General features: G+C 47.1%; 1 protein-coding gene across 9 annotated transcripts in view; it reads right to left on the bottom strand.

The window, feature by feature from the left end:
* LOC135898920 (glycoprotein 3-alpha-L-fucosyltransferase A-like) overlaps nucleotides 1-25,955 on the bottom strand; it is a 150,120-nt gene that overhangs the window by 58,249 nt on the left and 65,916 nt on the right. Inside the window, exon 1 of one of the 9 annotated variants that reach the window (XM_065428182.2) lies at nucleotides 13,877-14,068. The exons of 6 other annotated variants lie outside the window; for them this stretch is intronic. The gene's annotated coding sequence lies outside the window, so the exon portion shown is untranslated. Of the gene's footprint in view, nucleotides 1-13,876; nucleotides 14,069-25,955 lie in introns of those variants that run through there. 2 more of the 9 variants (XM_065428179.2, XM_065428176.2) reach the window with 2 other exon arrangements.

The following is a 25,955-nucleotide window of genomic DNA, read 5'->3' as shown; positions in this document are numbered from 1 at the left end:
GCGTGCATAACGATTATACCATTTCTGTCTTTGTCCTGATTTCGACTGACAGTGTTTGTAAATAAATAAATAAATAATAAATACAGAGCACATAGAATAGAGAGCATCTGCAGCATTTATTTTTCGGTGCAGTTTCAGCCAGGAGACGTTTTCTTGCATGTTCACGTTCGGAGATATCACTTTCAGTGCGCACTTATTGGCTGGTTGCGCAAACCACTCGAATCGTACAACGCGCCATGCACTACGTCACGCGAAAGGGATAGTATCGCCGAAAGTGATCGCCCGAGAACACGTCCCCAGAATATCTAGGAGGCGCACTTGCAAGGATTAATTTCAGAGACAAAAATTATTTGCAATTTACAAAGCGACGCTTAGCATTTCTGCTATCATGAAATCGCAGAAAGAACAGCGCTTCCAGAGGGGACACAAGGGAGTAACCACACACGCACACAGCGCAGTGGGTGTGTGTGTGATTGGTCATTTATTTACCGTCTTGAAGCGTTGTTCTTTCTGTGATAATGAACCAACTAGCCCGTCGGTCAATCATGAAATCGACTGGCCTCAGTGACCGATTGTAGGCTTGATGTGATGGACAACCCTACGTGTTCACACTGAGAGTACCTTCTCCCCTCCACTTCCTCTTTATTTCTTTTCATCCCTTCAACCCCTTTCCTCGTGTAGGGTAGCAAACCGGACGTGCGTATGGTTGACCTTCCTACATTTTTCTCCTTCTTTTCCCCCTCCTTCGAAACTAAAAAAAAAGCATGGCAAAGGAACGCCCAGTACACACGCTTTTCTTGCTTCCTTTCCCTAGCTAGCGTCACAACAATACGGCTTTACCAAGTGGTCACGTTCTCTGTTGTCTTGAAATGCGCAAGAAAAGCTGCCCGTTTGGTTGTCTCCTGTTCGCGAAGTATGAGTGACGCTCTCTATGCCTTCACGCTGAACGCTCATTAGAACGTTTGTACGTACAATATACACCACCTGCTCGGCAAAGTGTGGCCAACGCAAACGGAAGCTACATAATAAAAGAGAAAAAACAAAGGCAGCTATTCCCACTGAAACGTTTAGTCTGCCATTCAAATAATTACAAATTCTTTCATAGTATCATTAAAGCATATATGGATTCGATATAAATTCCGCGAAATTTTCATAATAGTATTGTACGCAAAACATATGGAATTATTTGAGCCCATACGGAACATTTCAGTAATAGATATACGCACATACAGGGTGTTTCACGTAACATGAACCCAGGAACCAAGGCGCGCTGCTATTGTATTGCAGTGCGCTCAACCGTGCGTCAAGCCTATCGCTTATCCGGGACGACGGTGCTTTCTTTTCCGCTTGCCACCGCCAAAGATGCTGACGCACTGTGAAGCCGATGCCTGGAGCCGCGGCGGCTCACTTAGCCATGGTCCACGCGCACGGTTCTTTCGCAGGAAGCACGGTTGAGACGCTGCAATATGGCAGCGCATGAGCGCAGTCGCATACCTTTATTTCAATTTCGCGGGCTTTCTTTAAACGTCCGGAAAAGAAACACCACGCAGCAAGTACGTTGCCACAAAAAAAAATGGATCGGTTGTGTTGAAATGCCCTGTACAGCGTAAGGAAGCGCGCGGGACCCTAAAGGGAATATTTAAAGAAGTTTCATAATTGATCTTAGTTAGCTAACTATTTAAGCGCAATATAACAAAATACCCTAAGGAGCGCCACATGACGGCAAACCATATGCGGTTTGTTTCATTCAATTGAGGTTAAACACTTTTTTTTTTAAATCGTTGGTTCAAGTTACGTGAAACAGCCTGTATATAGACAAGACATGGAGTCGAGCAAAGCGGCACGCGAGGCCTCTGTAACGCAGCAGACAACCATGAAGGGTTCACTCCATGCTGTACATTTCTTCGCCGTTAAAAAAATCGACCACTTACTGAACCAGCCATCTTAAGTAGATGAGTAAAGCCCTCTGCTCACTACGTGACAAGGGCCATGGAAGTCGCCGCATACCTTTGAAGATAGTTTTCATGACCCGCGGCGGTGTTGCGCTGCTAAGGACGAGGTCGCGGGCTCAAATCCCGGCCGCGGCGGCCGCATTTCGATTGGGGCGCAATGCAAGAACGTCCGTGTAACTGGGGGCACGTTACAGATTCTCTGGTGGTCAAAATTAAGCCGGAGTTCCCCCACCACGGTGTGCCTAATAGTCAAATAACGGTTTCGGCACGTAAAACCACAGTTCAATTCAATTCAATATTTTATCTCGCTGTCGTGCTCCTCAGATTGTCAGGCATTCTCCATACTATCTCCTTAGCATCATAATTGATGAAAGCGCCGCAGACCCATCAAAACGGTTGAAAGCCTTGCAGAAGCTGACAAACGAAACTTTGTTGCCTTTCTAAGACCGCATTAATGACCCGGCCCTCGTAAACATAGGTTGAGAGCATGCAGAGATTGCCTGCACATGCTCACATGCAGCGGCTGTAGCCAGGAGAACATGTTGCCCTTTAATCGGCTACTAAGATAGAATAATTGCTTGCATGTCCTGCAAACGTAAATCCGCAAAGCTTTGGTTTTTAACGACAAATGAATGAATGAATGAATGAATGAATGAATGAATGAATGAATGAATGAATGAATGAATGAATGAATGAATGAATGAATGAATGAATGAATGAATGAATGAATGAAAATAAATCTATCGATTAGTACAAGCCGAGAGAACGAGACTGGAGGCATTTGGCCTCCAGCTTGCTTCTCTGTAATGTCGGACTACTATACATGCATGTCTATGCAGGATAAAAATATAGCGCGCGGATGGATCACTGGCTTACCGCCTACGCCCAGTAATCTCGACAACAGCCGCCTTGTTAAACCGCTTCCGGACGTTAAATATGTATAACTGACAGCGCTCATTGTAGAACCCAAAAAAGATTAAATTAAATAGAAACAAGATCTCGTGCCGAGTTGCTCGTTTTAGGGCTTCTAGAACTCCATTCTATCAACGAGGCGCGCAGTCAGTGTCTCTAGAAGTTGCTCTGCGCGTGAAGTAAACACGTTATCGCAACGTTTCCCTATAGATTGAGAGTACGAGGAAGTTTCTTGAATGTCGACGCGACTGTCTAGAGATTGCCAGCGTTCTTGCAACTGTGCCATCCGAGAGGTCTATCAACACTGCCTGGCAGCGGTACCGCTATCGCGCGGACGTTTATAGAACCCTCCGAGTAACATGACACGCGCGGTCAGCGAATTTAGATATACACTTGCAAATGGCCGTCTCTAAGAGGCTCGCATTGATAGTGCGAGTCCACATGCTCTCGCCTGTAGGGTTTCAACGACATCCACGTTCGCGATCATACTTTTGTAAGTTACCATTGCAGAGCTTTCCGATCATATCCAGAAACCATCCGAATTTCTTCATTGCCGCATCGCTGAAGACAAGCGTGAAGGTTTAAAAGCTTATATAAGTGTGGAGGAGCACTTGGAGCTGTTCATTAGAAATGTTTCAGGTGTTTAGTAGGCGAATAGGACCCACCGTATAAATAAAACCTAAGGTGAATATTACGGGCGTCCTCTCTGTCGCTTACCATTACAAACTGTAGAAATTTTTGGTGAACCCGTGTCCAAAGCTCGAAGCTGCCATTCGTTCTGTTTACTTCACAATATCAGCGTGCACGAATCTAACATCGGAAGAAGCGTACACGTCTGTGCAGCGGATATAGCTTAGCTGATACACTGTCCATAACCTTCTCCTTCCGTTCTTATAGCGCTGTTATATATGCCACAATTCGAAACTGCACTCGGTCAGCGACAGCATGTTCCGGGACTTCCTGCCGTCATTCCCGTTCGCTTCTACTATATTGTTTTCCTGTCGTCATTCGAGAGCAAAAGGACGCATTATGCGAGTGAAAACAGCTCGCATATTTCTTCTACGAAACTCGCGAAAAAACGTTACAAAAGGGAGAAGAGGGGAGGGGGTAAGGGGCAAACACCACACGTCGTCGCCATTCACGAGTGACATTTCGAGCATTCAAATCGCAGAAAGCGAAATCAACATCGCACAATTCTACAATACTCACTGCGCGTGTGGATCGTCGCATCCCACTTTGTCTCTCTTTCTTTCCTCCACGAATACTTTCAGAACGTTTTTTTTTTCCTTGCTTTTTTTTTCTTTCAGGGCAATCCGGGAGTACCAAAAAAAAGCTGTCACGCACGATCAGCTATAGCTCTCTTCGAGACGCCGAACAGCTTCTACGTACGGACCGGGCCCGACCGGGCCCGACCGGCAGCCGACAGCGCGGAGCAGTGTAACAATGCCCGATAACACTGCCACGTATCCTGCACCCGCAGCTCTTGTTAGCAGCGGCGCCGATGACGGCGGACCCGCTGCGTCCATGCGCGACCTTCGCTGCGCTCGATGGCCGACAGGCGTCAATATACAACTGCAGGGCGACCGAGCCGGCGAGATTCCCGAACGACAACCGGGTCACGTCGTGGCTGACTTGGATCGCCACGTCCGCGCCGGAGCAAAACACCGTGGCCCACACGCCCGCCTGCTCGAGCCTGACCCTCTCTGGCGGCGGTGGTTGGGGCGGAATTAAATTTACCCCGTTCGATCTCGCGGACGGCGATTGGAACGGTCAACCAAGCCAGGCTGCGGAAAGCGACGCGTTTGGTATGCATCGCCACGGCCGCATACACGAAGGCGTAAGCGCTGTCAGTTATAGCACCGAAAAAAGAAGAATTCACATAGAAACTGGGGCCCTATAACGTAAAACTATTCCAATATGTTTCTATTCCGATCTCCTGACGTCAAATTTGCGTAACCACCGACGCAAGCACCGGGCGGTCACCCACAGGGTTGTCTGAACAAACCAATCAAACGCTCTCCTCGTTCATAGGAGGTCACTTTTGTTTGCTTGAAAAACGAATAACATTGCCTACACTCAGCGGCTTGTCGTGTCTAATTGGCTGACAAGAGGCGAGGAGAACGCTCAAGTAGAGAAGAATTCGCTGGGGCAGAGCCAGTGCACTGAAAATCGATAACCGGATGAAGAGGGTGGTGCCGGCGCCTGCGATTGGTCGGCTTTCCCGTACTTAGCTTGTGGTGGCTGGTCGAAAATCGCGGCGGCATGCAACGGAAGCTCAAGAATGACGCTAAAATTGACCCTCAGCAAAGAAGAGTTGGCAGAATGAGGTGGTAAACGTGCCGAAATGGCTCGAAAACGTTACACGGCCACGCAAGAAGTTTTATTATACGCAAATACACCCATGCTCTCCGGCAGGTGCGACTAGCCAGCGTCTCAGCGATCGGCGGCAGCGATCTTTTATTCCTTTCGGAACGTGGCAGCCTGCGGCTATTCCGAAAAAAATTCAGTTTTGTTCGGCATATTAATGCATCTTTATCGCGTACACGTCACTTTGACGCGGTGAGTTTGTGCGGTTTTGTGACGTCGTGTTACAGGCAGGTGAAGTGGGTGCAGCCCGAAAACGTTTTACCAATAGCCGAGGGCTAATGGCGAAAAGGGGTCGAATCAGAAATAACTGTTTTTCTTTTTTCTGTCAAATCATGCATAATCAGTGTGTACACATCAGATCAGATGGGGAGGTATCGCGGTTTTCGTGACGTCGTGTGACAGACAGGTGAAGTGGGCGTGGTCGAAAAAAGTTTTTGACCAGTCGTGGAGGGCTGATAGCAGAATTGGAATAGAAAAGTTTGGAATAGTTTTACGTTATAGCGCCCCTGGGCTCGTCTTTCATTAGGCTGTGGCGCGGCGGGGTGGAAGGGTGTATATTGTTGGCATTACGCGCGGCAGGCAAGAATGACGAACTGCGTGCATTGGAAATGGGGCAAGTTCAAAATACCATAACAATCAAAAGGATGGCAGCGTTCAAAGGCCCGGTATAGAGTTGTGTTGACGCATACGGGAACGCTTCAATGGGATACAAGGGCTCATATAGCAGCTTGAATTTTGCGTGAATTTCTCCAAACTAATCTTTCAATAACAGATAACTGCCAAACGCGTCATATCGGTGACTTTTCCCCATAATGCAGAATAAATGCCGAAGTTATATCGAATTGAATATTGAAGAAGCGTTTCTTCCCTCTGAGTGGGGTATATTGTACTTTATGTGCTTAATTATTCTTCATTTAGTCATCAATTTCAATTGAACGATAACTGCCATGCGCGTGTGTACCGCGAAATTCTCGGGAGTCGAGTACTCAGTATAACGTGTGAGATTCACCTTGGTTCTAATCATCACAATCGGCCTAATTAGGTCCACTTCAGGACAGTAATATTAAATCGTCGCTGCCCCGTGTGAACCGAACCAGCCTTATAACCACATACTTCCCGATTTAACCACTCCAATTTCTCTCCCGCCCTCGAATGGGTTACCCTTCGTCAAACGTCCCCACTCCACCCAGTTATGTTATGAATGACTATGACAAACCGCCGCAGGCAGCACGTGACCTATCTCTGCTCCATACATCCCGCTTAATCTAATGCATCATAATATAGAATCTAATCTCTCTAGAATATGGTATGCACCGCCATTTTCTCCCTTATCTCTAGTGCCGTTCTTGTGTTGTAACGCTAAAACTAAACCGAAAGACTCCAGCATAAACGCACTAGAAGAGAACACGTGCGTGGCCAACCAACAGCTACGCACTGCTTGACACAATTCCTGCTAGCAGCACAGGGCGCAGTCACAGGGCCTCATACAATGGGTACGCGCACAGCTGCTGTTTCAACAGCGGAAGCGGGATCCTGGTAGACAGACAAGAACGGGCCTGCCGCTGCTGCCGGTCGGGTGAAGTTAGCTGCGTTTGCCGTTGCCGCTGTCCTTGTTGGGCCTCTTTCCTGCCGAGGGTGTATAGCAACACCTCGTGTCGTGCTTCGCGCGTAGAGCTTCGGTGAGACCCCTCTCCGGGGCACGTTTCCCGCGCAAGCTCCGCTTCGTGATCGTTGGTTGGAGCGGTTAGCGCACTCCGATCTTTCACCGCGTCTAACGGGATTCCCCTCGACCCACCTCCACTCCCCCCCCCCCTGCTCTTTTATTTGTTCTTGTTTCTCTGTGTCTGTGCGTGTGTCCTAATGTATACCATCACTCCCGGTGTCTTTATATTAAGGGGCATTGTATTAATGATTCCTTTGATTCAATTATGTACATTTCTTATCGTCCATCGCAACGCGACCAACCCATCCCGGTGACAACGTGGGCGGAGCGTGGCTTCCACCACTGACTAATCGACGAAAATGAGTAGCATCGGAATACATTCTTTGCATTATCCCGGCCAATGATTATTTATGCGGGCAGTCCGACTCGACTGACGCAGTTAAAGAAAAAACAATAAGAAAAAATATCTGCAGACCTCCGCGATTCCTTCTACTCTGAATTCATTTAGCGCGACATCCGCGGGCTCTCCCAGCGGGCAGCGTCACCTCGCTTTCTTTCTTTCCGTTCTGTCATACAGGAGTTGCTGGGGAAGGATTGAGGTAAAGAGTACCTCGGCTTCTGCATTTCTCTGTACTTTTTATGCAGGAAGAAAAAAGTAAACAAACAAACTATAACGCTAAAATAAATAGATGAATGAAACAGAATGACTACGAATCTATTAAAGTGAACAACATCTTAACGAAGAGCTCAGTTTACATCTAACTGAATAATTTATATCGACTTTGTATACCTTATAAATTGCTGCAAGAGTCTTCCACGTACTAACTGGATGACTAGAGGCATAGGCACGCGGCTGCTCAAACAATGGCGCTGTCCCCTCAGGAACAACGTTATTGCAACGCGCACAGCATCGTGTTGGTCTATTACACTACTTCTTGCTGTGCCATTCAAAAATGCACGCACGAACGCCACCACTATGGCAGTCGGAATGACCGCACAATTGCTAAGCGCGAATATTGCGTGGGGTCACTGCATGTCAATCCCGGCAGAAAAGTGGGACTAACATCAACTCACCTTCTCACCACCGATTACGGGGCTTCTGTACACTAATTAGACCTAAAATTGAATATGATTAGGCTATTTGGGACCCTCACCAATAGTCTTTAATAAATAACATTGAATCATTGCAGAACCACGCGGTTCGTTTTATTTACTCTGATTGTACTCACGTCATACCAGCATCACACTATTAAAGAAACGCGCAAACCTGCAAGAACTATGTCACTGCCGAAAAGCTGCACGTTCGTCACTTTTTCATAAGCTGTATAATCACTCAACACTTCATAATGACTTTTTTCGTTTGTCTTCTCCCATCTTTGACCGACGCGACCATCCGTTTAAAGTTCAGCGCTTGCCATGCCGTAGACTTAACTACGCACATTCTTTCATACCACGCACCATAACTGACTGGAATGCTCTGCTTCCACGTGTTGCTACAGCCACTGATCCCGATAAGTTTTGCAATTTGTTGTCTGCCTTAACTACTGCTTAACATGATGCGTATATTATCATCTCGTGTTTCGAACTGTTTCTTTTTACTTTGTATTTATAATATTGTAGGTCTCGTTGTTTCATTTCATTTTATGTTGTTGTTTGGAATATGCATAATTGGTATAATTTTTTACTACTGCCCTGCTCATGTTATTGCTTCTTTTGTTTTTCTTTGTGCTTCTCGGAATTAACAGTATTTGGCACTTATATTTTAATGTCACATTGTGTGTGCTTAATTTTCTTTTCAATCAATTTGTGGTGTGTTTTATATTTATAATCAATTGCCTGTACCCCCCACCCCTTTTATGTAATACCCTCAGCCGTGAGGGCCTTTAGGGGTATATTGTGTAAAATAAGATATAAAAATTTAGGCAGCAGAATTCATGGTCCGACGCGAAGGATAGTACGCGTCTTCCTCGACAATCCATCTTCAAGCTTCCCCATAGCGGATGATGCACATTGAAATCGCCGGTAATAATCCATGGTCCAGGTGTCGCTGCTAAAATTGCACTTAGCCTTGCGTTGTCAAATCGACTCGAAGGTGAAATGTAAGCACCTACGAGCGCTAGTGCGACGTTCTTGCATTTTATAGTCAAAACATACGCGCTGATTGTCGTCATCAATCAGGTCCCACTGGGTGTAAAACATAGGTGAAATCACATCTGACGTAAACGATCGCTTTGCTGCGCAGCAAAATTGATTAGGGACAGTTGCACAAAGTACTAAGGATGTGCCTACGTATACAGCGAGTTTTTTGTGTGTGTTTGTCTTTTTTTCTTCTTCTTTTTCTTCTAAAAATATGTTGAACCTTATATTTTTAACAATATTATAGTACTTCTGCGTACTAGCGAGTCTTTCATTTTTTTCACCCAAATATTTTATTATCTCCAAAAGTGAAATTCAAGATCGAGAAGTATATATGCTGCTTCCAAAATCTCCTTTTGGACATTGGTTAGCCCTATGCATACCTGCCTGAACGTTGCGTCTACAAATCAGGCAGAAACGAACAGCCAGTTGGCAGAAGAAAAACGTACTAGATTCATTAGACCTACTGGTGTGGCAACATGTAAAGGGACGCTTGCTATACTAGCACGCTACTTTCTGCTGCAATGCAGGAAAAGCGACGGGGGCGGAGCTTCTGCACACGTGCTAATGCGCCAAGTCGTCTGGCTGTGTTTGATAGTGCTATTCGGTTCTCGGCATAGGTATACTGAATCAGCGCAGCTTCCTCATGCGACGGTTTCGCATTCGCCCGAACGCGAAAGAAGAGAAAAGCAGCTAGGAAACAAAGGCCAATTGAACACTTAGTGGGGTATTTTTGCCTTATTTTACTGTTGGAAATATGTTCCTGTGTTCTCTTTCCCAGCTTTGCATAGCGCTGTGAGAATGTGGGACTCTTTTTCAGAAGCGCTCTCACTTGTACGTGCTTTGTCTCCATAGCTTTCACTTCATTGCCACAGAAAGTTGTCCGCTAGTACAGTAGTGGAGGCGTATGTGAAAGCACAACCACAGCATCAAACTTGCTAATGATTCATTCTCGCGCTATCAAAAAAAAAAAAGGGGGGGGGGAAAGGAAAAAGAACCTTAGTTCCCAATTACCACTACAGTGTAGTTCAAGATACGCAACCATTTCCCACTGACCGTTCAGTTGAACAACTCCTGCCGGCGATCACCGTTGCAAGCACTCAGTGTTTGTTAGGGCCGAGAGAGACGCGAAAACAATTGTTTTTCCAAGCTCGGTTACACCGAGAGTCGTCGATAAGTAAACATTTCCTATAGGATTCCGCAGGATGACAACTACGAGCGCGATATGTGGACACTTTCCCATTGACAATCCGAGTCCAGACAAACTTCATGGCGAGGACCTTTTCGAAGATCTCCAGGCGGTGCATACATCCCGCTCCCGAATGTCGCTTTGGAAAACCGGTGTGTGAGAGCGATTAAGTGTTCTCTCCCCCATCTCGCTTGAGACGCTTTCTATATATACCCCCCTCCCCCTCCCCCCCTTCCCCCCCCCAAGCATTTCTCTTTCGCTGGAGGAGAACGGAAATACGACTCCCGCATTTGAGTTTTCAAATGTTCCAGGTGAGAAGTGCATTTGGTGGGCTGCGAAGGTTCAACACACCTGTGAGACTCGCTTGGTCCGCGTATACGAGGTACATATATAAAGTGAAGCCGTTATCGCAAGTAAATTCAACATTTCGTACGTCGTTTTTATTTTTCTATATACTCTCATTTTCGTTGCGCAAGAAAAGCAAAAACAAAAACAAAACGGGGAAGGGGGTGGGGAGCGGCGTCCGACTCGTCTTCGTTTATTTACGACCGCGCTCAGCCCGATGCGCGCTATGCATGTCCCCCTCGCAGATGAAAACTCGAGGTAGGTACACAACGTCCCACGACATTTCGCACCCAGATAAGAGGTGGCGCTCAGGCTGGCCTCCCGTTTCGTGCCTTCTTCCCAAGGTCGGTCACTTTATTTTTGTTATTTTTTTTCATTCCGACTTTGCAAGTTGTTTACGAAGCCACCGAGACCAGTTCCCATACTCGGAAAGCCGCAATCGCCGGCGTTGTGTTTCTTTCCCTTTCCATAGATGCCTTCGATAGCCGCAAGGGCTGCTCAGTGGATATGGCGGTCTGTTGTTGAGAGCGAACGTCGAGAGTTTGGTTACTGGTCACTGTGGCCGCATTTCAATAGGAGTGGAACGCAAGAAATGACCGTGTTAATTCTGAGTTATGGCTCCACGTTAATGATATCCAGAAACGTCGCAATTAACCCCGAGTCACTTTTATTAATTACTAATTAACCCCGAGACTCCCACTATACGGCCGCACTTACGTAGCCTCTGTGTTTATATGGGGGAATCAAACGCCAGTGAATGGTTGCCTCAGGCGACTCGAGGCGCGTTGCTAGGTCGTCTCAAGGATGTTGTCGAAATTGAACTTGACTTGCGAAGGTCTTTATACAGGGTGCTTCATCCAGACAAGAATATGCATTGACGTTTGCGTAGAAGCCAAGAATGTTTCCGGCTGACGATATACTGGGAATTAAATGTTCTTGCCAACTGCGGATGCTGTGATTCGTCCTCAATTGGCGCGTAACGTAAGCTCGGCAAACTGGGCCACCGTGAAAGAGTGCCCTGTCTGACAGAAACAGAAAAGGTATGACGGCCATATAATGTAAAAGGCCATTAAAAATGCCATTCCTCCAGTAAAGGTATTTCATATCGTCTTTTGTTCATACCTTTACTGGAGGAATGGCATATATATATATATATATATATATATATATTAGCGAGCGTCTGCAGGACCTTCGTTTATTTTCTCAACTAGAGATACCCGTTACGAGCGCTATTAATGTCTCCCTCACAGAAGTGCTGCGAGAAGGAGCAGCCGGCGCCACTGATGGTTGCCAGCCTCCTCTTAATTTCATAGGAGTAATTGTAATAAAAATAAGGTGGCGGAATAACATCCAGGTCGACGCACTTAGCTTTCGCTTCCCTAATCACGCCTTCTGAAGCAGCTGCTTTCTTTTAAATCGTGTGACGACGGAGCTGCCTCGGAAGCTATGCATACGAATGCAAATGACGTCCTTTTGAAGTTCAACTCGCACCAGCGTGGTGCGAAATCAAGAAAGTCAGTTTTCCTTTTTTTTAAGTTTTGCTTTGGCAGAATGCGTGCAGGAATCCTGCCAGCGTGTAAAACTGTGGGGCTCCGGACTTGTGTTCATCTGTACATGTTGCATTCAATGTCCTCTCGCTGTTGTGGCCAAACAATCACTTTGTGCAGGTCTCGTCAACGACAAACTTGCTCACTGTTTTTTGAAGCCGCAAGTATACTCGGTGGATAAATATAACAAATGTCCAATTAATACTGCCGCATAAAAAAAGGGGAAAAACGAACCAGTAAATGGAAGATGGTGCGTTAGCTAGATAACTACAGATTTCGTTTCCAGGCAAAATGTAGAAAATTCACTTAGTGAGAAAGAGCGGTGCTGCATCTAGAATTTGAAGTAAAAGAACTACCGTAATGAAACTGCTGATGTAACAACGCTGGGCCATCTAAATACCGCGTGAGCCGACTGCAGTAAGACGAGACGAGGCATATTTGGACGTTTGTCTCTATTCTCTTTCTTTTTCGTGCGCAGTATTTATAAACTAAAAGCAGGTGCACTTATCAGTGTCATTGTCTGGTACTCTCAAGTGCAAAAGTATGCAACTAATACTTTTAAAATAACTTTAGGAAAGAGTGCGTAGGCCTGAATAATATGTTTGCTATTAAAAACCAGGCAGATCCCACGTCATGTGGGAAACGATGTCATGGGTAGCAGTGTGCGGAGAACGAAGTTAACCAAACGACCATGAGAGCACCAAGACATAGGCGGCTGCTTCATGACCTACATGGCACGCATGTCATGACATTTTTGTCACAACCTATCATTTGTATTCGTTATACACTCTTGTCTTAATATGCCAATTTTGGTACACACCAAGTTAACCAAACGACCATAAGAGCACCAAGACGTAGGCGGCTGTTTAATGACCTACATGGGACGCATGCCATGACATTTTTGTCATGACCCATAATTTGTGTTCATTATACACTCTTGTCTTACTATGCCAATTTTGGTACACACTAAGTTAACCAAGCGACCATGAGGGCACCAAAACGTAGGCGGCTGTTTCATGACCTACCTGGCCCGCATGTCATGAACCATAATTTATGTTCCTCATACAATCTTGTCATATTATGCCAAAATTTAAAATTTCACACCCCCCGAATACAGAACTATTATCTTACGTTACGGTATACGAACCACCTGCGGTAGATTAGGCATATAATTAGACGTAGGCACTTAAAAAAAATCCCCGCAAGAAAATGAAGCACCCATGCGACTAATGCACTCCATCCGTTTGGTGATAGCCGTCGAGATGTGTCTACTAGATACTCGGATACTTTTGAGGCACACTAGTTAATGTCGAAACAAAATGTTGGGACTACTGCGATTAAAAAAGAATGATCGAAGTTGGAGGTGACAAACACTATCTGAAGAGCACAACACGTAGAAACATTCGTTCTAGATGTAAAGCCTTGCTCTACAAGGTTACCATGCTTCTATGCTATGATAATATTTAGCTGGTAAACGTACGTACGCAATGCATTTGCGCAATGAATAGACATATGCTGTGAAATGACGGCGCACCTTACTTTCTGTGCTTGCCACAAGTGAGGAGGCAATGCGTATAAACTTCGCAGCCACAGGGGCCTATCTTCGTGCCGGCTGTGTTAGTGCACGCATTATCGAAGCAACGCTTCGCAATTTATGTAATTACTGACTTACACGGCTACCACGCGCGCTCAGGCACAAACATTACGAACAGGAGCTCCACGAGAGGCTTATAACACAAAATCGCTGTCGAAAACGCGCACTCACCGTAGGTCGCCGAGCCGAGGAGCGGGTTCAAGAACGGACGCTCCGTGTACGATCAGGCGCCGACGCGATCGACGCTCACGGCGGGGCCCTCAAAGCAGCAGGCGATCGGAAGTGGCGGCGAAAAACAAATGATGCCAGAGGCAACGGCTTCCGTTTCCTTCGATAGTGCCTCTCGCTTCGCCGGAAGAAGGCTGTTTCTTTCTTTTTTTTTTCTTGCTGACTGCGGCGGCAAGCCCGACCGCACGCTTCTAAACCACGCCGGTCAGTTGAGAACACGACGCACGCGAAGCCGCCGCAACAGCCTCCGGCCACAGCACCGCACGAACAACGCGATGGGGAGGAGGGGTTTGCGACGCCGAAGTCGGTCTCCCAATTTGCATACGCGGCGGCTTGGTCCACCGCGAGCGCTTGCGAGCGCGCGCGCGCGCGTGGCAAAAGCGGCTCACGCGCGAAAGAACGCGCAGCGCTTCTCTTCTTCTGCAGCGGCCACGTGCGTGGCGTCGGTGCTTTCAGAGGGTGAGAAAGAGAGCGAGAAGATGAAGAAACAAACGAGAAGAAGGAAAGGCAGCAAGATTGAAAGAGCGAAAGGAACAAGAGAGAGAGACAGCCAGAGTCCAGGCGCCGCTGTCAAGCGAGCGCGGGTGAACGCTTCGCGGGGAGCGCGCTCCACGGAGCACAGAGAGAGAGGACGGGCTCGTGCTTGGATGCACCTTTCGTGTGCTGGAGCGTCTTCGTCGTAGCCTACAGGGAAGGGGTGGGGAGGTAAATATATAGAACGAAACGCCCGGGTGGTTTTGAAAGCAAGCAAGAGACTTCAACGCTCAAATCGCGAGCGCTTTTTCGCCGTCTCGTGTACTCTGTCGCCACCTCTCGCTTTATCTCTCGCAGCATCTTCCTGCATCGTTCGCCCGCCGTGCATACGCTATGCCAAATTTTGTTCTTCTCTCTCAAAAAAAAAAAAACGAAAACTGGGATTCCTCCTTCGCTCCCTCTCCCAAGCGCACACGGTTGGTTTGTTCTTCAGTCTCGGGCACTCGGGCGTATATTTAACTGAAACACGAGGCGAGCGCGAAAGATGCGCCGCGCGGCGCCTTCGCCTGTCGCGCGCAGCGGGGCAGGAACGTAGGGGGGGACACGCGAAAGAGCGTCGAGTTTCCGGGCTGTTAAGGTCACTGTCAGCACACAAACACGCATACAAGGCACAGCGCGTATGCACTCGTACAGACGCACGCAGAGGCAGAAGGTGAAGCGGCGCGCAGAGAAAAGCGTCTCTCCTCGGTCTTCGCCTCTCCTCGATTTTACACCCGGTTACCTCGACGCGCGAGAATTTCGGCGACGCTCGCACTCTGAAATCGTGGCAACCGGCTTCCTGCAAGTCGCCATCTCGATGCACTACGTGCGGTTTCGTTCGGTCTCCGCAATATAGCGGCGCAGCAGACTGTCCACGATTCTAACCTTTTCTAACCTTCTTCAGTGGTTGCTTTGAAAATGTACTTTAGGCCCTCAACTCTGCCCCACGACAATGCCTTCTTGGGTTTGTCGCTGTTCGGTAAGTGTGGTTCAATCGAAGCATTTGCAGATTCCACACACTCTGTGTCGGTCAACAGGAGACCTGGCGCATAACGAAATAAAACGAGTTATATTGCTTGTTAAAATTGACAGCAACAGGGAAATTTTGTCATAGGGTAAAAGGAAGAAAAACATTGGACATTGGCAACTCCACTTTATATATATCGACCCGACAGCTTCAATCATGTTCATGATAATCTAGTGAAGATGGACTTATGCTTTAAACGAGATAACGACTTACTTCGTTTCATTTCAGCGCTGCTGCACCAAATTTTGAAGATTGCTTTCGTTTTAACAAAAACATTCCATTTTCTTTAAATATTTTCTTCCCACAAGAAGTTATGGGTACTTTCTCTTTCTCGTCTGCTAATTTACTAGCATTATATTAGTAAACTTAATGCACAGGCTCCGGCTAATTGTTTATATCCTGATGAAAGCAGTAGAATGCGCAAAATTAGAGCGAGAATAAGCAAACACAAACACAGCGCAAACACAAATACCCAAACCATAGAACACACGAAAGCCTTTCAACGCGTCTGGTTAACCTCCCTGCCTTTCTTTATTTTTATTTTATTCCTTTCAACGCACGAGACTTCCTTCCTTCTCAGTTCAGTCAGTTGTGTTTACGCCGTTACTGTACATTGCACCCAGTATAGCACGACGCTTTGTAAGAGCATCACACCGTGGCACCAGTGAATTGCTGCGACGTCGGAGCTGTTGTGCAGACGAGCAAGGAAGACTATATGAGGAAACGGCTAACCAGACAGTGTCTGCATAGACAGCCAAACAGAAGACAATCCTCTCATTCTCAAGAGAGGAAAGAACAGCAAAAGAAAGTAGTGTCTATAGGGCAACGAGCGGAAAGAGACGGAAATCCCGTTATTGATGGCACGGCGCTTCGTGTATACCTTGGAGTCTGGACAGTCGCGACAGAGGCGTCCATAGTTCGATGTCTCCGGGTGCAATAGTTTCGCGCCTTTGTTTTCCTCGACGAAACTAGACGCGTTCGAACGAGCTGCTGAGCCAGATTTAGCCTATACTACAGACAGCTTTTTGACGATACGAATAATCAAGTTTAAGCCAGCGCAACGGTATGCAAACTACAGTTTCTTAGTTAAAACACACGACACGCTTAGAGAGTGCTCCAGTTGAAGTTGGTCAGACTCGTCAGCAATTATTAAATAAACGAGCAACAATCAACCTTTTTTTTTCTTTTTCGTACGGAAGCAAGGAGTGCCTGAACGAACCTCGAGGCACATGCATGATGTAGGCAAATAATTATGCTTTTATTGTTGATTTCTATCACTTACCTGCAAGCGATGTTATTACAGTAGCGACAGCGGACAAACAAAAGTGTTTATTCTGTCTTTACCAGTATGATGTCACGTAGCACAATATTGTCACGCGTGCCAGTTCCAACGATGACCATCGTCGATTTCTAAGCGTGAGCACAGGCGTCTATTATCGCAGCAATGTCACAAATATATGCCCATGTCGTTTTATTCTATGACTACAACTATACGACGCTACGTCCTTAAATAAGAAAGAAAAGCACAAGCAAAAAAGGAAACATGAGTATGGAGTATTTCTAACAGTTTTGTGACTGGGACCTCACCTAGTTGGTCAAAAACAGCAACGTTCATTCGCCGTAGTACGAGAATCCCCGTATACGCTCAAGGCAGTTCATCCAAACTCCCCACCTTGGAGGACTGCTTGGCTCCCCAAAACTAACCCATATCCCGCTTCTCACTAAGGCTCTCCTGCAGCACGTCCGCGAATCGAACCGTCGACGAGTCGAGCGTCTTAAAACAACACATTTGTTATGAAGGACGCCCGAATGAGGAGGGGCTTTTCACTTTGACCACTCGGGTTTCCTTAACGTCCTTCTATATGTTTTAAAGTACACATTGCATTGCAAAAATTGGAGGACGCTTAAGCTTCGCCTTCAAGAGTGGGACGTGACAGCGTTCCCGTCGACCCGCCAAGGGGTATAGGACAATGCGCTACGGCACAGCGATCACTTACGATGCGCCCCGCATCGGACTTAGCGCCCACCTATCACGCGGTGAGCGTCGAGCAACGCAGCGTTCGGTGCGGCAACGAAACGTGCGCCTGAGCGAACGGAACGAACCAAAGAACTCGGTGTCTCGGAGGGGGAACGATCTACGCCAGCCAAACGTCGTGATCGGCACGGGCAGAGAGATAGATAGTAATCTAAAGAAAGGAACGGCGCTTGATGCTGCAACCGGGAGCACGGCGAAGCGTCGTCAGGGGAGAGGGAGTCCTGCGACGCGCCTGGCAGCGGTCCCAATGCGCGCGCGGCGCGCCTCCTGTCGGGGCAGCGCCGTACATTGAGAGGAGGGGGTCTTCTGTGTTTGCCGCAAGATGGCTCTGCGTGTGCGGAAAGCGCAGAAGAAATGCAGCGGAAACGCACTTCGCAACTCGTGTAATTGTGACTTCTGTACGTTACATGTTCATAATTACCGATATACACCGCAGTATAACTTTCCACGGCTCGTTTCGAAGGCAACACCGCATTCACTAGAGGCGCATTTGCACCGCTTGGAAGCATCGAACTCGTGGTAGCGTCTCCGTCTTACACTCCGGAGACCCTGGTTCGATTCCCACCGGGCCAATCTTGGAAGTTGCTTTTTATTTATGAAGCGCCTGCCGTGATTTATCGCTGACGGTCAACGCCGCAAACGCCGACACCGACGCCGACGACACCGGCTTTTCTGCGACACGAGCTCCTTAACGCTATCGCGTTAAAATGCGGCCATCGCGGTCTGCAATCCAAGCAACTGGGCCTCCCGCTGAGGGGTGTCTAAATACACACGGGATTGGTCGAAACTCACATTCCTCAATCAGAAGTTCCCAGGGAATGAAATTTTCCACAAACTGAGTTCTCTACCTATGTCGATTACAACCAGACTCTCGAAACAAACAGAAATATGCTAATGACATACAAACAGGGTAAACGTCATTCCCGTTCACGGTGGCTGCGTTAGAGTGAAAGTTACCGAGGCTCGATATTTGCCTAAAAAAAGTAATAATAATAATAATAAAATGAAACAAGGCGAAGTGGTAATCAGTAGCGTTTCTGAAAGGTCTGCTAGTAAGGCAAACTAAACTGTTCAAGCCAATGAAGCAATATGAGCGCGAATATAAAACTAAAGAAAGGAAATATTGTTGAAGGCCACCACGAAAATACAAAAGGAAATGTTATGGGGTCGGGAGAATTTGCAATGATTATCGACCGCTTTTAATGATGAAAAGCCCTTTTTTTTCTCTCTCTCTCTCTCGCTTAGCGTCGCAAATGCCACACTGCTTGCACTGATGCTGATAAAACATAAGCGCAAATTAGTGATTAACGGCGAGGAACGTTCTACCTTTATATAGAAAGTTCCATGCACCAAGACGAAGAATATCTAAAAAGTAAGCATACAAGCTCAGATTCAATTAAGGGGCACCTCCGTTTCACTCCACCTGAAAAAGACGACGCAACGTCGCAGTTCATTGCAACCAACAGAACGAAAATAAAAAAAGAAGAAAGAAGAAAAAGACAAACAAAAATAACGCATAACTTGACAGGAACGTGAAGATAACTAAACTTCTCCAGACCAGACAGAAGCGGAAGTACTATTTCAGACTAAATAGCTAAAGCCACATGCACGGGCCGGACCAGAAAATTAATTTTTTTTCGTTCTCTTCTTTTTGTACTTGACTTTACGGCCTGATGGCTTGCACACGTGTGGTATACCTTAGTGACCATAAAGAATCTCTCTCTCTCTCTCTCTCTCGTGTTTCCTTTGAGATTTCTAAATCAACAGAGGAACATAGGTGCGTGACGATATCAATAAAATGACACCCGACACCCCTCTCTGTAATATGCCTCGCGCCATTCGAATCTAAAGCGCCTTGTGATCGTCTTGGGTCTCCTTCCTTGTCATTTGTATTCTCTGGCGCCGTTAAACACCCTTTAACGTTATACCTTTCTCGAACCTACGTACCACTGCGCACTTGCGCGTGCGCAGTATATTTCCAAGGCAACTCCACACTCTTGGAGATCTTACTGTGCAGCGAAAACGAAATGGAATGAGGTTGTTTAGCGCGAGATAATTAAAACATGGCGGAGCCTCATACGGTGCGAGAGGACGACGCTGCGTCGACTTTAATGGACACTGGAGATACTTGCCGTAACTCAGACTAAGGGTAAAAAGACGAGGCCTCGAGCTCACCGAGGCCGTTTAGCGGAATGGGCCGTCGTTAGGCAGCATTCGCTGCTTAAGATATTGCGAAGTTAACGACGCCTTTTGAGCATCCCTGCAAATCCGCAGTGCTCTGCGGACAGCGACTCCAAGCTCCGCAACTCTCGGGGCTTGAAAGCTAATATCTGGGTCTGTGCGAAAATCTGTGAAAGCTGCGCACCATAAGTACTCGCGAAGCAACCATGAGTGTTCATTGTATTACTATAGTTTAAAGCTGCTATTAGATAAACAGAAGCGTATTAGTGGCTCAAGCGAAGGCATTGAGCCTATTCCAAAACAAACGCACACAAAAAGAAAGAAAATAACAAGAACGAGAACATTTCGATTGCAGCTGGATGCAGCTGCATCCACCAAGGATCGTCGTTGTTACATGTCCGTGTCGGAGAAACTCTGGCGATATGGCATGATGTGTTAACGGTTCGGAAAGAACACTTAATTGCCTCATTCAAGTCGCGACACTCATCACTTCGTTCACAGTTGTATTTGGCGTAACTTTGCTTGGCATAGTCTTTCTTTCCTTACCCTTACTTTTTGGTCTGGCACGGAGTTCCGAAAAAAAAAATTACACAGGGACTTAGAAGTCGGCGTACAAGTTAAACTATACATTGATGGAAGAGTTACCGTGATAGCAAAAGAATAAAAAACACACTTCTCTAGAGAGGCCTCACTTGCAGTGCGCTCATGCTCAAGCACATTGTACGCCGCCGATTTGCACAATTACCGGCTACAGCAGACTTGGATACCATGCTCACCTTTACATTGCCTCCCAGCTATGGCTCGGTTATTACATAGCCTATATACTTCAATATGGTTAGGTTATATTCTAGAATTTTCTTAGAGTGTTTATGTAGCCTATGCTTTTATTATGGCTATAGGGTATGCTTAGAATGGTTATAATAGTTCTCTCTCCATCTTGCCTTCCTGCGTCATTTTTTGTACACGTGTTTTGAACGAGACAGTCTTGTGACAGCTCATTCAACCACGCCAAAGAAAGAAAGACGGAAAATGAAAGGAGAAGAAAACGCACGGCGCTTTTTTCGAGACGAGGTTGTATTCACACTCGCATACTCACGGAGCTACAGTTGCAGATCTCGCAAAAGGCCTTCGCGAAGCAGCCGTTCTTCACTCGCAGTGTGCCCGTAAATGAGCGGAATGCATGGCGCTGAACAGTTCGCGTATACAAGTGCCGGTGCCCGTCGGTCCCTCCCGCGCGTATCAAGCGCCGCAAGTACTATGTAAGTGCGTGCACTCAGCTGCACCAGGAGACGCGAGGAGAGACAGCTGCGCGTCCGAGAGACAGAGAGATAAGAGAGCACAGACGCACAGCTTCTCGCCTTATTTATGCACACGGATGGCGTGGCCTGCCGGAACGGAGCGGGATGTGTGTTGTTGGATGGGGAAAATACAGGGGAGGAGGCAGCGAAATCGGACAGGCGCCGGTAGCGAAACTTCCCGGCACAAATTGCTCTGCTGAATGGGCTGCCCGCCATCTGCGGAAGGAGTCAGGCACGATCGACGGCCCGGCCGATTAAAGCAACTTTTTGGCGCCGTATGCGGCTGGCGGCAAAGCGAGAGGATGGAGACGAGTGTATGGAAGAACACGCGTAAACTCTGAAAGGTATAACGGAGCCTCAATAAACGTTTGGCCATAAATTTCGGTTGGCTGCCGTGGAAGCGAGACTCGTTTCGAGCATGCCTAACGTTTCGATGAAAGAGCGCAGAAAACCAAAGCACGCGGATATACCGACCGACTAGGTTTCATCGAGTCGCAAAAAAACGGGATTTCTAACGATTTATTGAGAAGTCTTATATAGAACGTCTTGCAGCTGTATCGTCCTGCTCTCGCGTTATAATTTCCCAGGAACAATGAAAAGAATAGCTCGATCCGATCCCCTACCTCCTCCAACTGCGTTTCTCTTCCCCCTGGCACCTATTCTGTTAGTGAACGTTAGTGAACTCTTGTTGTCAGTTCAATTCGTCGTAAGTCCTCTCAGCAGTGCTACTGAAGATCTACTACAAATAGTTACTGGTAAAGCCTGAGGGTATACGCGTAGAAAAACAACACGCCTCTCAGGAACAACAGTTCCTGATAGTCCCTTGAAGCTGCGAAGTAGTACGTATACATTGATCAAGCATTCACGGGGAATCCGTATTACGAGAAGATTGTTTAGACAAAAATAGGATGGGCCATTTATGATAGCCACTCTCAGGTCATGATCGAGAGCTTATAAATGTTATTAAAAAGAGAAGTGCTGCGTAATATACTTATTTGACAGAACTGACTTTGGGGAAGAAACTTGGAGGATAACGAAGGTCGTTGAGAAGAAAGCTAATGGCAGTTCAACGAAAAATGAAACGGAAAATAATTGGCCTAAGGCTAAGAGACCAGAAGACAACAGTGTGGATTGGACAGCAAACGAGGATACCAGATTAAGAGGCATATGCGGAGTGCTGCAAGGAATTTAGTGCGTAGACCAGATAACCAGCAATCAATAAAGGTAATATAATAGCTTCCCTAAACGCAGCGACACTGTAGCAATGCCTACCACTCAATTCTATGCGACTCTTATTAGCCACCATTCACGGCCGGATGATTCTGTTGATTACGCTTGCGGAGCTTCGCTCTAACCACTGACGAAGCGCGAAAAGCGCAAACAGAAATAACATCAGAAAAGGCATAGCTACAACATCGCGGTCCACGAGAACGGAGCATTCATTGGTGTGCCGAGATTAGGACATTTTCCAGCAAACGATGGAGCTGGCTGAAGCGAAGCAGCTGAGGTCATACACGAATATCGCTGGAAGAGGCGCCTTCTTGCAAATGGCATAAAATTAAATAAGCTGATTGTCTGCTAGAAGCATTACGTACCTTGCTCACCCTCACTTTTACATATATCCCTGTTTGCTCCTTATTACGTATTGCCGTCTTTCTACCCCATAACGTTACATCCGACTCGTAGATGTGTCACCTCGCGGCGTTTTACAGGGTAGTTGGTTTTCATTTACGACGATTTTAATAGAATGACTACTCCGTATATTACAACTGCAACTTGGAGATGTAAGGTTGCGTGAAATCGCATGTTATTTGTGCACATTTGAGCTTCCAGTGTGCGACGTCCTATGTTTTAGTTGCGAGTGCTAGCGGTGCGCTGTGGCCGCACAAACTTGTGACTCCATTCGCTCAGTGTTCAGTAGGTTCCGATCTGCGATGCCTCCCACGCACAAATTACGCCGCATTTAGCGACATGTATGAAACTCAATGTATCATCGAACTAAATGATGCGTATGCCTGTATCTTTTTGTTCACATGTGGCGCATCACTTTTTGGTCGCGAATATGAGCAGCACAAGTCTCTCTATCCTTCGAAGTGTTGCCCGTATGCTATCAAAGAGGTTATAGCACCCCCGTGCCAATGGAGTACGAATATGAATTCGCCAAAAGTTTATAAGCACGTCGGTCGCCTGTCACTCAGCCAGTGACAGGTGTCAGAGCTCTGTAGCGGGGATACCTAGGTACGTAGGAAGGTGAGGAGAACCGTTACTCTCGTCTTCTACACCTAGACGTATAGGCCCCCGAAAGTTCTAAGGTGAACCGCCCAAGGCACGCTTGCTGCGGACAACACCACGCAAGAGCTCAGTGGCCTCATTACTTCTGACACAGCCTGTATACCTGCAACCTGTTAACACTGTGCACCGACCCTGCGCCTTCACTTGCGCACGTTGCGGCACAACCTCAGCCTTATATGAGAGTCGTCATCGTGGGAGGTTTCAAGTCTCGGTCTCCTGCGGTGGATTCACACAGCTTCGCTGTTGGACGCACTTTGGACGGCACGGCGTGGCTTGCCGAGTCAGTGCAGTGGACAAAGGGGTAGATAACGATGGCGTCCTCATTTAAGCTGTGGACTCACCCGACGGACCCCCCGTTTACACCGCTCACTTTGACCGAACGCTGCGCTTCGGGGAGTCCGTTTCACTCGGCTAGCTCCCGCAACGGTTCCAGGCGGCCAGAGGGCCCACATGCACCGATGAATGGACTCGTCCTATGCATGGGCGAGGAAGCGTCAATATAGTTTTTAAGATTCCTCTCCCATGGATCATTTTAGTGTGAGTCACTAGAACTTCTTGGTAGGCTAGTCGATGAATATTTGATGGCATACTTGTATTTGCGTGTGCGTATAATACCAACCACAAGCGCGCTGGCCGCACGAGCGCGCTCGTCCTTTGAATGTGTGCTTGTGTTGTTCTGTTTTTACGCGAATACGATTGAGCTAGTTTTATTCCACAAACGTGGTGACACTGGAAACAGCCTGCTCTTCATCGAAAGCTTCCGATTCTGAGCGTTGAATGTGAAGAACAAAGGGGAGCGTGTTCGCGCATTCGCGCGCACATACACGCACACACGTGCGCAGCATGCGCATACACACGTAGCGCCCTTCGAATACATTCAATCCGCAAGGAGCGTTTACTTCATCGTTACCGTCTAGCCGCAGATGCGCGAAGAAGCTTTCTAGTTCTTTTTTTTTTCTTTCCCGCGCACGGCCGGCGACGCCACTGCCACGGAGGAGAGCGCCATCGATCAGGTGGTGCTGCAAGGAACCGAGCAACCTATTCGGCAAGGGGACAGCCAGGCCACAGCTCCTACGGTTACGAAACACGGCGAGGCTCTCAAAGGGAAGCTTCGCTTATAAACAATCCACCGCCCGTGCTACAGCATGGAGGATGGATGCATTTTTAACTTTGATTGGGGTTATTTAGCGCACGTTCAGTTATCGGTGCTTGAATAGCGCCTGCTATTAACGTTCATAAATAAACACAACTGCTTAGACCGGAAGAAATCAAACGTGTAATCTTGCTGCAGCCTCCGACGGCATAAGCTAATGAACTATCTACGCGGAAGCGACTAAAATATAGTCAAATTAGGGTAGCCTATTTTCCGATGCCTCTAACAAGGCCAGAAATAAGATGTGAGACCGCGAAGCTATCATCGCGTATAACGAACCACCGAAATTGCAAGACCACGGATAATTCGAAACAAAAGAAGGAAAGTCTAGGAAGCCAACAAGACTGCAGCCCTGCTTTCTATTATTACGCGCTAGTGAAAAGAAAACATGATGAGGAAACGGCAGAGGGAGAAAATGCGCGCAAAGCGCGAATTCACGCGAAGACGTACTGCGTATAGCCGCAGACAACCAGTAAGACCTGTATACGTCATCAGTACATGTTGCGCCCTTTACCTTTTGGGCTAAGTTGACTTGTACGCCCTAGGAGTGTGCAACCACCTAAACATAATTGTGAGCGAGGAGTTTCATTCTACCTTCAGTGGACGACAAACTTGTGCTGCAGTTGTTTAGCCGTCAGGAAAAGGTACGAAACGCGTCGATCATGTTTGCACTTTGAGAACACTACTTGGGACTTGCTTTATTAGATAATTTTCTTTTTAATTTTGTTGTCTTCTGCACAGCATTCCTTTCCAGCGACTACGTGTTAGCTTTGATACGTATGTGCAAGTCAGATTGTCACGAAAGTTTGCGGTACTTGTGACACCATATTAGCGTTTTTTCTTTCTTTCTTTACACTAACATGTACCGTAGGCAGACCCGTTTCAGATTCTTATTCAGGCTGAACTTCTGAAATCGGTTCTATATTCAGATTCTAAATTAATCTAATTAGTGTCGTCAAATCGCAATTGATAACTTACTCGTATTTAAAAAAGATTAGAATACGAAGCAATACAGCTGTTCTAAACCTTAATGTTACATATTACTATTAATGTTTGTGCAGCTCTTGTGCCGTTTATAAGCAATGAACAGCACGGCAGCTACTCGCGGTCGCGCAGGCTTTGTTTTGAAAGCGGTCTGCTTTGGGGGCAGAGTCTAGGTGGGCCGATGGCTCACGCCTTTGCGCGTGCTGTGTTCTCGCCACTCAGGTTGCGTAGAAGCGATAGACAGCACGAAGGTCTCTTCGCTCGCTGCTGCTGCCAAGCTTCCTCACGCCAGCGTTTTCACGGCGAGTGTCCGCGGTCATCGAGTGTCATGTGTTCACATTCGCCTGTGCGCGCTGACATCATGCTTGTTATTTTAGTCGCAAGCGTGTGTTTACAAGTTTATACAGCCAATAGAGCTGCTATCTCTACTTCACATGGACGTCTACTAATTTACCACCGCAATCTATGCTTCGCCTTTCGGTAGAAACTGCGACGTTTTTAATTGGGATTCAGTTTATAGGTACGTTAGTCCCCTTCGT

This window comes from Dermacentor albipictus, chromosome 3, assembly GCF_038994185.2.
Source record: "Dermacentor albipictus isolate Rhodes 1998 colony chromosome 3, USDA_Dalb.pri_finalv2, whole genome shotgun sequence".
Classification (NCBI taxonomy): domain Eukaryota; kingdom Metazoa; phylum Arthropoda; class Arachnida; order Ixodida; family Ixodidae; genus Dermacentor; species Dermacentor albipictus.
This window is presented reverse-complemented; position numbering and strand designations above follow the sequence as displayed.